The sequence below is a fragment of the Canis lupus genome, chromosome 7 (genome assembly GCF_011100685.1).
Source record: "Canis lupus familiaris isolate Mischka breed German Shepherd chromosome 7, alternate assembly UU_Cfam_GSD_1.0, whole genome shotgun sequence".
In the NCBI taxonomy this organism is placed as follows: Eukaryota; Metazoa; Chordata; class Mammalia; order Carnivora; family Canidae; genus Canis; species Canis lupus.
The window spans coordinates 55,440,264-55,452,535 of NC_049228.1; the positions used below are offsets into that span (position 1 = coordinate 55,440,264).

The 12,272-nt window shown below is 36.4% G+C and overlaps 1 pseudogene; it reads right to left on the reverse strand.

The window, feature by feature from the left end:
- Window positions 1-494: 494 nt before the first annotated feature.
- LOC102152447 lies at window positions 495-979 on the reverse strand (annotated as a pseudogene).
- Between the last annotated feature and the right edge of the window lie 11,293 nt (window positions 980-12,272).

The window sequence follows — 12,272 nt, forward strand, 5'->3', positions numbered from 1 at the left end:
GTAGTAAAGTACCTGATTCAATAAATAATAGTGAGATTCTGTATATACATAATATCTTAAGTACTTTGGTTTCACAACCTTAATAAAATGTTTTATGTTCATGGTGACATTTGTTTAAATAGTAGAAAAAATATATTTTTTGGCTGATTTGGAAGTGACACATACAACTCAAGTTGTAATTTTTTTTCAAAATTTAATTTTAGCTTATTTTTCCCATGGTCAGTAAGTATTTTTTTTTTAGATTTTCCATTTTAATTAAATATTCAGAATAGATGATAAGTTTACAATTAACAGTTAAATACTTAGATACATCTAATGTACTATATTATAAAATTTTATTTTATTAATTGTGAAAACAGAGTGCATACTTAAGAAGGGTAATGGTGAAAAGATGTCAATTAGCCAATATATGTACAAGATTCACAAGCAGGACATTAAACAGAGTACACTTACTTATGAATACCCTTCCCCACACACACAATCCCCCTGGACATAAATGAGCTCATCCGCTGACTCCCAGATGGGCTGGTACCCTGACCAGCCTCTGGTAAAAGGGTAAGCTTTTGGCTATGTCAGCAGAGATGCTTCAGGACAAACAGTTCACACTCCTGGCTGTGAATTCACCCTAGGGAACAAGGTACGCAGACAGTGACACAGCTGGATCCTGGCCCTAGTCCCTCCAGCGGTGTCCACACTGAGCATTGCAGCACTTGTAGAAAGTGATCATTGACTCGTCTGCAGAGCGGGTCTGAAGCTACATGAAATAGGCACGAGGATGTTCACATTTAGGTCATGACTGTGTGGTAGAGTCAACATTCTCCCAGACAGCTGCTCCACCAAGCACATCATCCAGTTCTTTGAGCTTTGATTACTTCTGATTGCTTACCTTGTGGGTGATGTTGTGCACGTAGGGGCAGGCAAAACAGTGGCAGTGCTGTCCCTCCTCCATGATCAACCCATTCCTGCAGCCAGTCAGTAAGTATTAAAGTATTAAATAAAGCTCATGTGCCAGTCATCTGTGGGAGAAAAGACAATAAAGTCTACCACTAGTAGGCAGGTGAGAAGGAGGAAAGTTACATGGGACATGGCTGTTTATGTTCTGAAGAAAATCTCTTAGTCACTGAGGGAACTCATTGATGTGAGATGACTAAACATAGGGTCTCTGGAAATGTTCACAGCAAAGTATCTAAATTTTGTTTTGAGAACATTGAGTTGAGAAAATTTTAAAGCAGTTTCTGCAATTAACAAAATTTATATGCTAATAGTTTAACATTAGCAGTAAAAATTAAAGGTAGAAAACAGATTACATGCTTATTTCTTCCAGGATCAAAACAACTATTAAATACAATCTTATGTTCCGGGAAAAAAAGAGAGAAATTCTTAATTGCTCTACCCCCTTTTCTTTTTTCTTTTTTTTTTTTTAAGATTTTATTTATTTATTCATGACAGATGAGAGAGAGAGAGAGAGAGAGAGAGAGGCAGAGACATAGGCAGAGGGAGAAGCAGGCTCCATGCAGGGAGCCCGACATGGGACTCGATCCCAGGTCTCCAGGATCATACCCCAGGCTGAAGGTGGTGCTAAACCGCTGGGCCACTGGGGCTGCCCTCTACCCCCTATTCTAAACAAAAGCTTTGAAAAAAATATTTTTCTAGAAATAAATATGCAAGCAGGATTCATTTATCATGTGGCTCAGTGACTGCCCAAGAGATTCTGTTATCATCATTAGGAATTGCCCTTCCATGGTTTCTCTCTCTCTTACAGTATCGGGATTGCAGATGAAAGATGGGAAGGTAATACAGGAGCAAGGATGGGTTGTGACAGAAATAATGGGAACGGCAGCAAATGCATCCTACAGCAAAATACATGTCCCTGTTTTTCATTTCCCATTCTTGGATGTCTGCTCTGGATGATCACCTCAGACAAGGAAGTCTTACCTAACACCCTGTGGTGGATAATTGTGTCAGACAAAAAGATACATTGGAGTCCTGATCCCCCAACGAGAGAAAGATTTGGGGGCACAGAGACACAGGGAAGAAGCCCATATGGCACTGAAAGCAGAGTTTGGAGTGAGACAGCTCCCAGCCAAGGAATCCCAGGGATTGCTGCAGCTACCAACAGTCAGGGAGAGGCAGTGAAAAATTCTCCTTAAAACCTTCAAAGTCCCTGGCCACACCTTGGTTTTTGAATTCTGGCTTCTAGAACTGAGAGAATAGATTTCTGTTGTTTCAAGCCACCCAATTTGTAGTTACCAGGGCAGCTTGTGGGAATTAATACAGCCCAGAGCAGGTCTATTCCCCTGTGATCAGCCTCCTGGAGCTTCTAGTCCTCTTCTTCAAAGCCCTTTCAAAATCAAAGTGAATGAAATTTTTTTAAGCAGAACATTCTGAGGGAAGAGCCATGAATATTTTGTTTACCCTGTCACCTCAGCATTACTATATAGCTTGGAATAAGTAGGTATTCAATAACTTTTTTAAATGCAGAAATAACTTGATCTGCTGTGTTATCTCTTAGATGCATACATGTCATAACCTCATATAATTCTGAAATCAGGTTGTCAGTTTCTATGTCAGTTAAAACTCTTTTAGTTACGTGCAATGGAAAATGATATTCAAACAGCTAAAACAAACAAATGAACAAAAGAGTTACACACTGGCTTTATCTTCAAAGGCCAGTGGTACAGCTAGTTCTGGGTGAGGACTGGTCCCACCACCTGTTTAAACAATTATCACCAAGATCTGGCTTCTCTTTTGTCTCTCTGCTTCCACTTGGGTTAGCTTTATTCTCAGGCTCTATATGGTGCCTCTCCTTCTGTTTACAAAATACTTAAGGTAAAACATATCATCTAAAAAGAGATCAATTATTGTAGTTTGTGCACATATTATGAGACTTGTTCTCTATATTTCCATTCTTGAACCAATTGCAGAACTTAATTCAAAGGCTAGACATAGGCACCATTCCCATCTCAGCCATATGGCTAAAGATTTGGGAGGAATAAAGTCTCCAAGGAAAATCAGAGTATTATTGACAAAGAATAGAAGGTATGGATGCCAGGGTAGCAACCAACTTCTTTTTTTTTTTTTTTAACAATTTGCATACATTTTATTTTTTTAAAGATTTTATTTATTTATTCATGAGAGACAGAGGGGGGGTGGGCAGAGAGGCAGAGACACAGGCAGAGGGAGAAGCAGGCTCCATGCAGGGAGCCTGATGTGGGACTCGATCCCGGGCCTCCAGGATCAGGCCCTTGGCAGAAGGTGGCGCTAAACCGCTGGGCCACTCAGGCTGCCCCAACCGACAGCTGAGTGTGACATTGACCACAGTAAAATCTCCTAAGATTGAAAATATTTAGCTTTAATGATGAGAAATTTTGTATAACAGAATTAACTAGGGGATTATCAGAGTTGGCTTTAAAATGAATGGAAATATGTCAACAAATGAATGTGGAGTCAGTATTGTAGGCTTGGTTTTATAATGCCTACTCAAACTATCTCGTTACTACTATATTTCACATATTATATGAAGAGTATGATAACATGATTTGAATTCCTAATATTTATATGTCTCTCCTAGCCTATCTAGCATGAAATCATTAACCTAGTAGGAGATAAATTATTAATGATTATAGTCACTGTCATCATAGAATTCAGTCTCAAATTTTACTAGATATTTTTCAAATGAGTCATAAACATAATTTTGTCACCAAAATTGAACTTTAAAAAATAACTGACATTAAAGTGATGTAAATATATTGGTAAAACTAAGAAGTAAAACATTGTCTACATTTTCTATATATGCACATGACATGGACTATGATGTTTTAGTAAGAAATTTAGTAAGATATTTTTTTAAAGATTTTATTTATTTATTCATGAGAGACAGAGAGAGGCAGAGACATAGGCAGAGGGAAAAGCAGGCTCCCTGCAGGGAGCCCAATTTGGGACTCAATCCTGGACCCCGGGATCACGCCCTGCTCAAAGGCAGATGCTCAACCGCTGAGCCACCCAGGCATCCCAGTAAGAAGTTTATTTGACCCAGATCTGAACCTTTGAAAATTTTAGTTTGTATAAAGATTGAAGTAGACTATTATTTCTATCCATTACAGCCATCATTATGCAAAAGTATAATGAGAGCATCTACCTTTCATTGACTACTTACACATATATACAAAATACAAATGCAAAAAAACATAGCTTTAATGTCAGTGATGCACAGGATGCTGTAATATAGAAAAACATGCATTGATTTATGCTTTATATTTTTGCTTTTTTATGTCTGTTAAAAAGCAAGCAGGCTGGATCTATATGCATTTGCAGCACCTTCTAGAAAGGTGTTTATGTGACAGCTTGAGCATTCTGTCTCTAGAGAAGGTTTCTCTATTGTGACAGACTGATAGACTTCCCTTTAACCTGAGAGAAATATTTTTTCAAGAATGTCCAATGATCTACTATTTTATGTTCACTGAATAGATTTTTCCAATTCACTTCCTAAATGTCTGATTTATCAAAAAAGATTTGCCTTGGCTAGTGGGAAAAAGTATTGATGTGTGTTGTAATTTAAATTAATAAACCAGCATTCTGGTTTTCTAAACAGTGCCCTGTGAGTTTGACAAATTTAAATCTTATCCATTTGGGAAGAACTGATGAAACTGCGTTCCTGGAACAGTCCAGGTGAGTCCAAACATGGTACCATGGTGGCTGCTCCATGGTGTGTCTCATCTGAGAGGGATTGCTTGAATATTTTGCTGCCTCTTTCTTTAGTAGCATGTACTGGGATAATTGATGTAAGGAAGGGTAATGGGATTGGGAGAAGGGGGTGGCAAGTGCCACTTTATAAGGAAAACCAAAGAAGGAAATATATTTTATAAACAAGTGTAGGCAATGTTCAGGATTCCTGGTCAAGACATTTCATTGGAATGAGATGAATAAAACAGTATAAAACTATATAACATATTGACCAGGATCTTTATTTGTGATAGCTCTTTACCTGCAGGGTGTATATGTAATTAATTTTGAGTCTAAACTCAAGATACTGTGTTAATTTGACAGAAATAAAATTTATTTATGTGACAAGAGGAAAATAGCAAGGTTTCTCAGGAGATTTTTTTTTCACTTCCTACTCAATGTGTATTTTAAATTAGGTAGAAAGAAACAAATAGAATAAAAAAAGCTTTTTTTTTAAATAAATAAGTAATAGTATTTTTAAGAGTTTGGACGATTGTTTCTGAACAATTGATTCATTTAAACGTTCATGGTAAAATTTCATGAGCAAAGTCACATACAAGCAAACAGAAATGTGAATTTCTACTACTCTTATTTTAACTGTTAAGGCAGCATGTAGTGAATATACCACATGATAGTTTTATTCTTACTACTCATTCATCCAAGTATTCAACAGTTATGTGCCAGAATACAAGGATGAGCAAGACAGTCAAGTCTGTTTGCATAGAGCTTATAATCTAATAGAGAAGCCAAGCAATTATGTAACTGATCACTATAATATGAGGGCTCACCATGTATCATGTGGACTTTCCACTAGTTCTGTTAATTAAAGCAGCAGTTGTCAACTAATTTTCTGCCGTCGGCCTCCAACAGATGATATTTCCAGTGAGACACCACTTATTTGGACAATAGTCAAGGTTATGTTCAATTATCATAAAGGCTACTAGCTCCATTCTTTTTCTTCACGTCAGAAAAGTATATTGGAATCTAAGTCAATGGGAATAATACAGTATAGAAAATTCAGTTAACTTGTATTTAAATAAAAATAGTTTCAAAGAAATACTTAAATTGACTTTGCTCTGAACTTCAAAATGAATCATGCACACTATTATCTTAGAACCACTTAAATACTGATTATCTAACTACCATACGTGTTCATTGTTTGATACTTCGAAGAATTGCTTTAGTGGAATGCCTGGGTGGCTCAGCCATTGAGCATCTGTCTTCAGGGCATGAAGCATCAAGCTCAGGGCATGATCCCATTCTGGGAATTGAGTCCCGCATCAAGCCCCCTGCGAGCAGCCTGTTTCTCCTTCTGCCTTGTCTGCCTTTCTCTCTGTGTCTCTCATGAATAAATAAATAAAATCTTAAAAAAAAAAAAGAATTGCTTTTGAAATACACTGATTTAAGGGAAAATATTTATAGTAAGGATGGCAGAAGAAGGAATAATATTTTATTTAGTTGAAACACAATGTTACATTAGTTTCAGACATACATAGTGATTCGTAAGTCTATACATAATTGGGCAGCCCCGGTGGTGCAGTGGTTTAGCGTTGCATTAGGGGTGTGATCCTGGAGACCTGGGATCGAGTCCCATGTGGGGCTCCCTGCATAGAGCCTGCTTCTCCCTCTGCCTGTGTCTCTGCCTTTCTCTCTCTGTGTCTTTTGTGAATAAATAAATAAAATTTAAAATAAAAATAAAAATAAAAATAAAGAAATAGGGCAGCCCTGGTGGTGAAGTGGTTTAGTGCCGCCTGCAGCCCAGGGTGTGATCCTGGAGACCCGGGATCGAGTCCCACATCGGCTCCTTGCATGGAGCCTGCTTCTCCCTCTGCCTGTGTCTCTGCCTCTCTCTCTCTCTCTGTGTCTCTCATGAATAAATAAATAAAATCTTAAAAATAAAATAAAAAGAAAGAAATATTGCAGATATATTTGAAAGTCTATCTCTTCTGATCTAAAAGTTACTTGCCATCCTTCCTTTCTAGAAATGACTACCATTCTCAAGTGAGTGTAATGTTCTTACCATTGTGCTTATTTATTTTTACTATATATACACATATTGGCCAACAAATATATACCATTTAAAGTAGTTTCAAACATTACCTAAATTATATTTATTATATATATATTATATATTATTATTATGTAATCCACATTTTTCCTTATCCATGCAGGCACCTGTAGATATATTTCATTTATGTTAAAGTTGATATATTATTGCATTGAATTGTATAAATATTCTAATTTATAACTGTGTCTAAATGAATCTATATGTAATATTTATCTACTTCCATTCACCTATCAGTAGACACTTGTGTGGTTCCCAAGTTTTTTGTATCCCAAATAATGCTGGGTTTAATACTCACATATGTATCTCCTCTTGTATAGATTTGCAAAAAAGAAGTCTTGGGCTGTGTTAGCAGATTACAAAGAAAATGTAATAGAAGATGATGAACGTAACCTATAGTTTTGATATTAGAAGTTTATACTTCTACTGGTTAGCTACCTTATGGAGCAGGCTTTTTGGTTTTAGTCCTTTGATTTTGAGAAAGAGCATGCTTTATTGGGAAGAGGGCATTGTATGAAGGCAGTCCGGGGGGATCCTACACTTCATGTGGACAAAAATAGATAAGATGTGTTGCTAATGACGACAAACTGAAACATGGATTCTTCTGGGCAACTGCTCCAATTGAATCCCGACCATTTCCTTGGAGGCAACTGTGGTTTGGAAGAGATAAGCGTTTCAAGGGTGCTTTTTTGTTTCTTATAAATAACATTTTCTTCAGATTTTTAAAAAATCTTCATTCGTTGCTCTCATTCTATGTTTTTTCAGGGCCATCAGGCCAGCTTCTGCACAGATTGCCTTGATGTTGGCACCAGAGAGGTAGGTCATCTGTAGCCACAATCAAGTTGCCCCTGGTTACGTCACCAACCAGTGTTATCCTGCTTGTATGAATCTGACAGTGGAACTTGATCTTTCCAGGAACCAGGTAGCTCTTTGTAATAGTACTTCTATGGGAAAGAATATTTGAAATTTTAAACCAAACAAAAGTAAGGGACAAGGATAATGTGCTTTTAAGTTGAGAACTGCTTATCTTTTTAATTTCTTACTCTAGAAATTAGTAATAATAACAGGGACTAACCTTTAGACAAAATGTTAACATGTGGTACATTCATCTCTAAAAACATGTACTCAGCAAAGGTAAGTGCAAAGGGAAACCCATTTCCTGGTATGTAAGAGAATCAAAGAAAGAATATGGGAGCTATTTTTCACTGCAGCCTATAATCATCGTTCCAATTTCTGAGGACCAAGGGTAAACTAAAAATGTGGGATAATGGAGATTCATTATCATGCCTTAAAGGAAAGAAATTACTCTCCCATAAATTCTGGGTAATCTGTCTCTTTCAAGCTATCTAGTAATGAATTTCTATTTGTTTACAGATTGGGTAGGAACACTTTTTTCACAAGTGGCCAGGGCAACTTGCCATCTTTTATTTGACTTCATTTATTGGAAACTTCTAAGGATCTGGAATTTTTATTTCTGTTTAGCCCGAAAGCAGACAGGTAATATTGTATTTTATGTTATATTTAGACTGAGAAAGAATAACATTTTTAATGGCTAATTTCATTTTGTCACAAATATACAATTTCTGCCTATGTCAGGAAAGACCTAATTGGAATTGCCAGTTGATGGTAAAAATCTAAACTATGGAATTCAACGTGATCTAATAACGAAAAAAATTTAACGCTTCTTATTACCAGACTATTCTTGTTAAAAATTCTCATATACTAGAAGGAAAGATTTTTCATGCTCATATTTTCCTAAACAGAGGGATGGTAAATTATTAGTTCTCTGTGATTTATTGATTCTTCATAAAAGATATATACTGCCTGTGGGAGCTTTTAGGAGGCAATTAAGTTCATCAATTCTTATAATACACAATTAAGAAACTCCTGACTCAAATTAGAGTTAGTAGCTATAGTAACTTAAAAAAATCCAATAACTAGGTTCATTATTAGTTTCTAATTAATGGTCTAACACTTAAACCAACTTTTCAGAGCTGTTTATGATTGCATTCTGCAAGATTCGTTTAAAATGAACAGATAAAAGCCTGACTAATTCTCTTTAAAATATGGAAGTTGGGCAAGTAAATGAAACTTTTTGAAGATTACTGAGGATTGGAATAAAAACTTACAGAATAAAATCAAAGGATTTAAGTAAAACTGTTACCTTTTTTTTTTTTTTTGCGTTTGTTACTCTGAGTAATCAAGAAATTTATTCCTGACTGCACACATTTTTCTGCTGAATTGTATTATACTTTTAGATAACAAAGAAGCAATGAAATAAAGAATACTGTGTAAATAAGATTAAGCTGTTCTCTAACTATGCTGTTTAGATTTATTCATAAGTACCAAGATATTATGGGCTCCTGAGTAAAAGCATAGAATGGGAGGGCATGTACATGAATAGAAGTGTTGCTTAGCACCACAAACTTCCTTGAGGCCTTCAAACTCTTCCTTCCCATGGGCTATAAATAAAAAAAATTTTTTTGATAAGTGTTAAAACTACATGAAAACAACTATGTAAGTTGTCAAATATAAATCACGGTCTTGTTCTGTAGTAATGTAAAAGATCAGAAATATTCTATTAAGTCAGAAAATAAAATCACTGAAAAGATACAAGTGCCTTTTTCTGGAAAGATCCCTTCCTGCCACAAACTCAAGCAAGAACGAGTGCCCAATTCCCTAAAATTTTAATCACCTATGTCTACGTATGTCACAATTTATTTCAGAATTTATATCAATGCAATGATTTATCTACAATAATTGAAATGTCAAAAAATGTATGTACTGTGATTTGATGCTCTGAAGAAATTGCTGTCTTTATATCTGCATCTATTGGCTATTTATTCCTATTGTCTCTCTCTTGAGTTGTGGTAGAGGGTAATGGTTAAGAAGATAAATTCTGAGTTATGGTTTGAATCTGAGCCCCACATTGACTAGCTGTGTAACCTAGTGCAAGTTCTTTATCCGTTCTGTACTTCAGTTTCCTCCTGTGTAGAATGGGGATAATGTACTTTTTGCCTAGCTTCTTTCCTGGGGATTAACTATATTAATACAGTTGACCCTTGAACAATAAGGATTTGAACTGCAAGGCTCTACTTGTACGCAGATTTTTTTATAGCATGGTACTGTGAATGTATTTTCTCTTCCTTATGATTTTCTTTTAAAAAAGATATTATTTATGTATTTGACAGAGAGAGAGCACTTGCTCTAGGGGCATGGGGAGTAGAGTGCTGGGGTCAGGGGTGGTGGAAGGGGGAGGGACAGAAGGAGAGGAAGAAGCAGGCTCCATGCTGAGCAGGGAGCCTGAGGCTAGGTGAGGCTGATCCCAGAACCCTGGGACCGGAGCCAAAGATAGATGCTTAACTGACTGAACCACCCCAGGTACTGCACCTTATGATTTTCTTAATGACATTTTTTCTCTAGCTTACTTCATCATAAGAATACAGTATATAATACATTTAATATGCAAAATATATGTCAATTGATTGCTTATGTTATCAATAAGGTTTCTGGTCAACAGTAGGCTATTAATAGTTGAATTTGGGCGGCATCAAAAGTTATAGATGAATTTTCGACTATGAGTGAGGGTATTGGTTCCTCTGACACCCACATTGTTCAAGAGTCTACTGTGAATGGAAAATGCTTAAAAAGTGTCTGACACATGGCAAACACTCATAAGGTATTTGCTATTGTCATCTCTGTGTTTAAATACGGTATATAAGGTTTTTTTTTAAAAGATTTTATTTATTTATTCATGAGAGACACAGAGAGGGAGAGAGAGAGAGAGAGAGGCAGAGGGAGAGGGAGAAGCAGGCTCCATGCAGGGATCCCAACATGGGACCCAATCCCGGGTTTCCAGGATCATGCCCTGGGCTGAAGTCAGCACTAAAAAAAAACCGCTGAGCCACCTGGGCTGCCTATAAGTTTTATTTTTAAAAAGACTAGCTTCTTCAAGAAAGAAACAGAGTGTTAGCAAAAGGTAGAGAGATGAGTGAGGTAAGGAAAAGATCTTTGATTGTGAGAAACACAGGTGGCCATGACAAAGGGGACTGGCTCAGGAATGAGTCAGTGTGGATCACCAGGGCAAACTCAACTGATCTAGACATTGATGTCTTACAGAAATCTGGGTTTGCTTTAGGAATGGGGAGATAATTGGGCATAATTCAGATTTTAAGACTGTCCTTAAAATCTGGTCTGCCTCTCCATGAATTACACTGAGTAGGTCCTCCTGTAAGGAAGCTCTCAGTTTTCCATGGCTTTATCAACTTTGGTCCAATACTCAGATTTAATATTGGGAGGCTCAAATGTGTCTTACATGTCTTATTCCACAGATATAAAACATATGCTCCATATTAGTCCTACCAAACTAAAAGAAATGTGTTTATTTTCCACCTGCTTTCTTCTTTTTCTTCTTACATAGTTGTTTCAGAATCTGGGAACTAAGTAAAGGGATGAGATTTACTGAGCCCTCTAAGACCCTGAGTCTGTTCTCCTATTTTTGTTCACAAAAACATTAAAAGAACAAGACAGTATCGTTCTAGATGGAGGTTTTTTCCCAAGAAATTTGCAAACATTGCATGGTATTCATTTTATTGTTAGAGGCACCAGGAGTTTACTATTCTTAAAGATAACAGACAAAAGTCACACTTTATCAATCCTAATGGTTCCCCAAGGGACAGATGTATGCCATTATTTATAAGAGTTAGAATTTCATACAATATAAAGGGAAATATGAACCTAATATTTATTTGAAGTAATTACCTACCCAGATTGAATAAATTCATTCTTTAAGCACACACATGGACAAGTATTTCACGCGTGGGAAAGCCAACAAAGAAACTGTGCACTCACATCAAGGAGATGACGGTAAAGAGAACATTCTTGGGGCTCAGACCTGGAAAGGGTAGGTACAACTTTTCTTGAAGAACTCAGTATTTATTCTTCTGATACATGCTGAGAAGAATAGATAAGGTTGTTTAACACCAGTCGAGAATAGGCTGCTAACAAATGGAAGACAAATTTGTATGTCTAAACTCAAGACATCTCAAGGTGAAAGATTTAAAAGTAGCAACATTTTATATATGTAAGTCTAAAAACAATTTGATTTACCATCTTGATGATTTAAGTAATTATATTTTTGGTTTTACCTTTTTCTTATCATACATAGTTGGGAATAGAAATTGGTATATTCTATGCGTATGTGCTTCTGTGATTAAATTATTTATTTTTATGGGAAATTAAACCCAAAAGAGTGAATGATGTATTATATTCTTGCCCACCTCGGTAATCAAGCCTGATCTACTAAGGCCTATACTTATTAAAAAAAAATTTTTTTTAAGATTTTATTTATTTATTTATTTATTCATGAAAGACACACAGAGAGAGAGGCAGAGACACAGGTGGAGGGAGAAGCAGGCTCCATGCAGGGAACCTGATGTGGGACTCTATCCCAGGACTCCAGGATCACGCACCGGGCCAAAGGCAG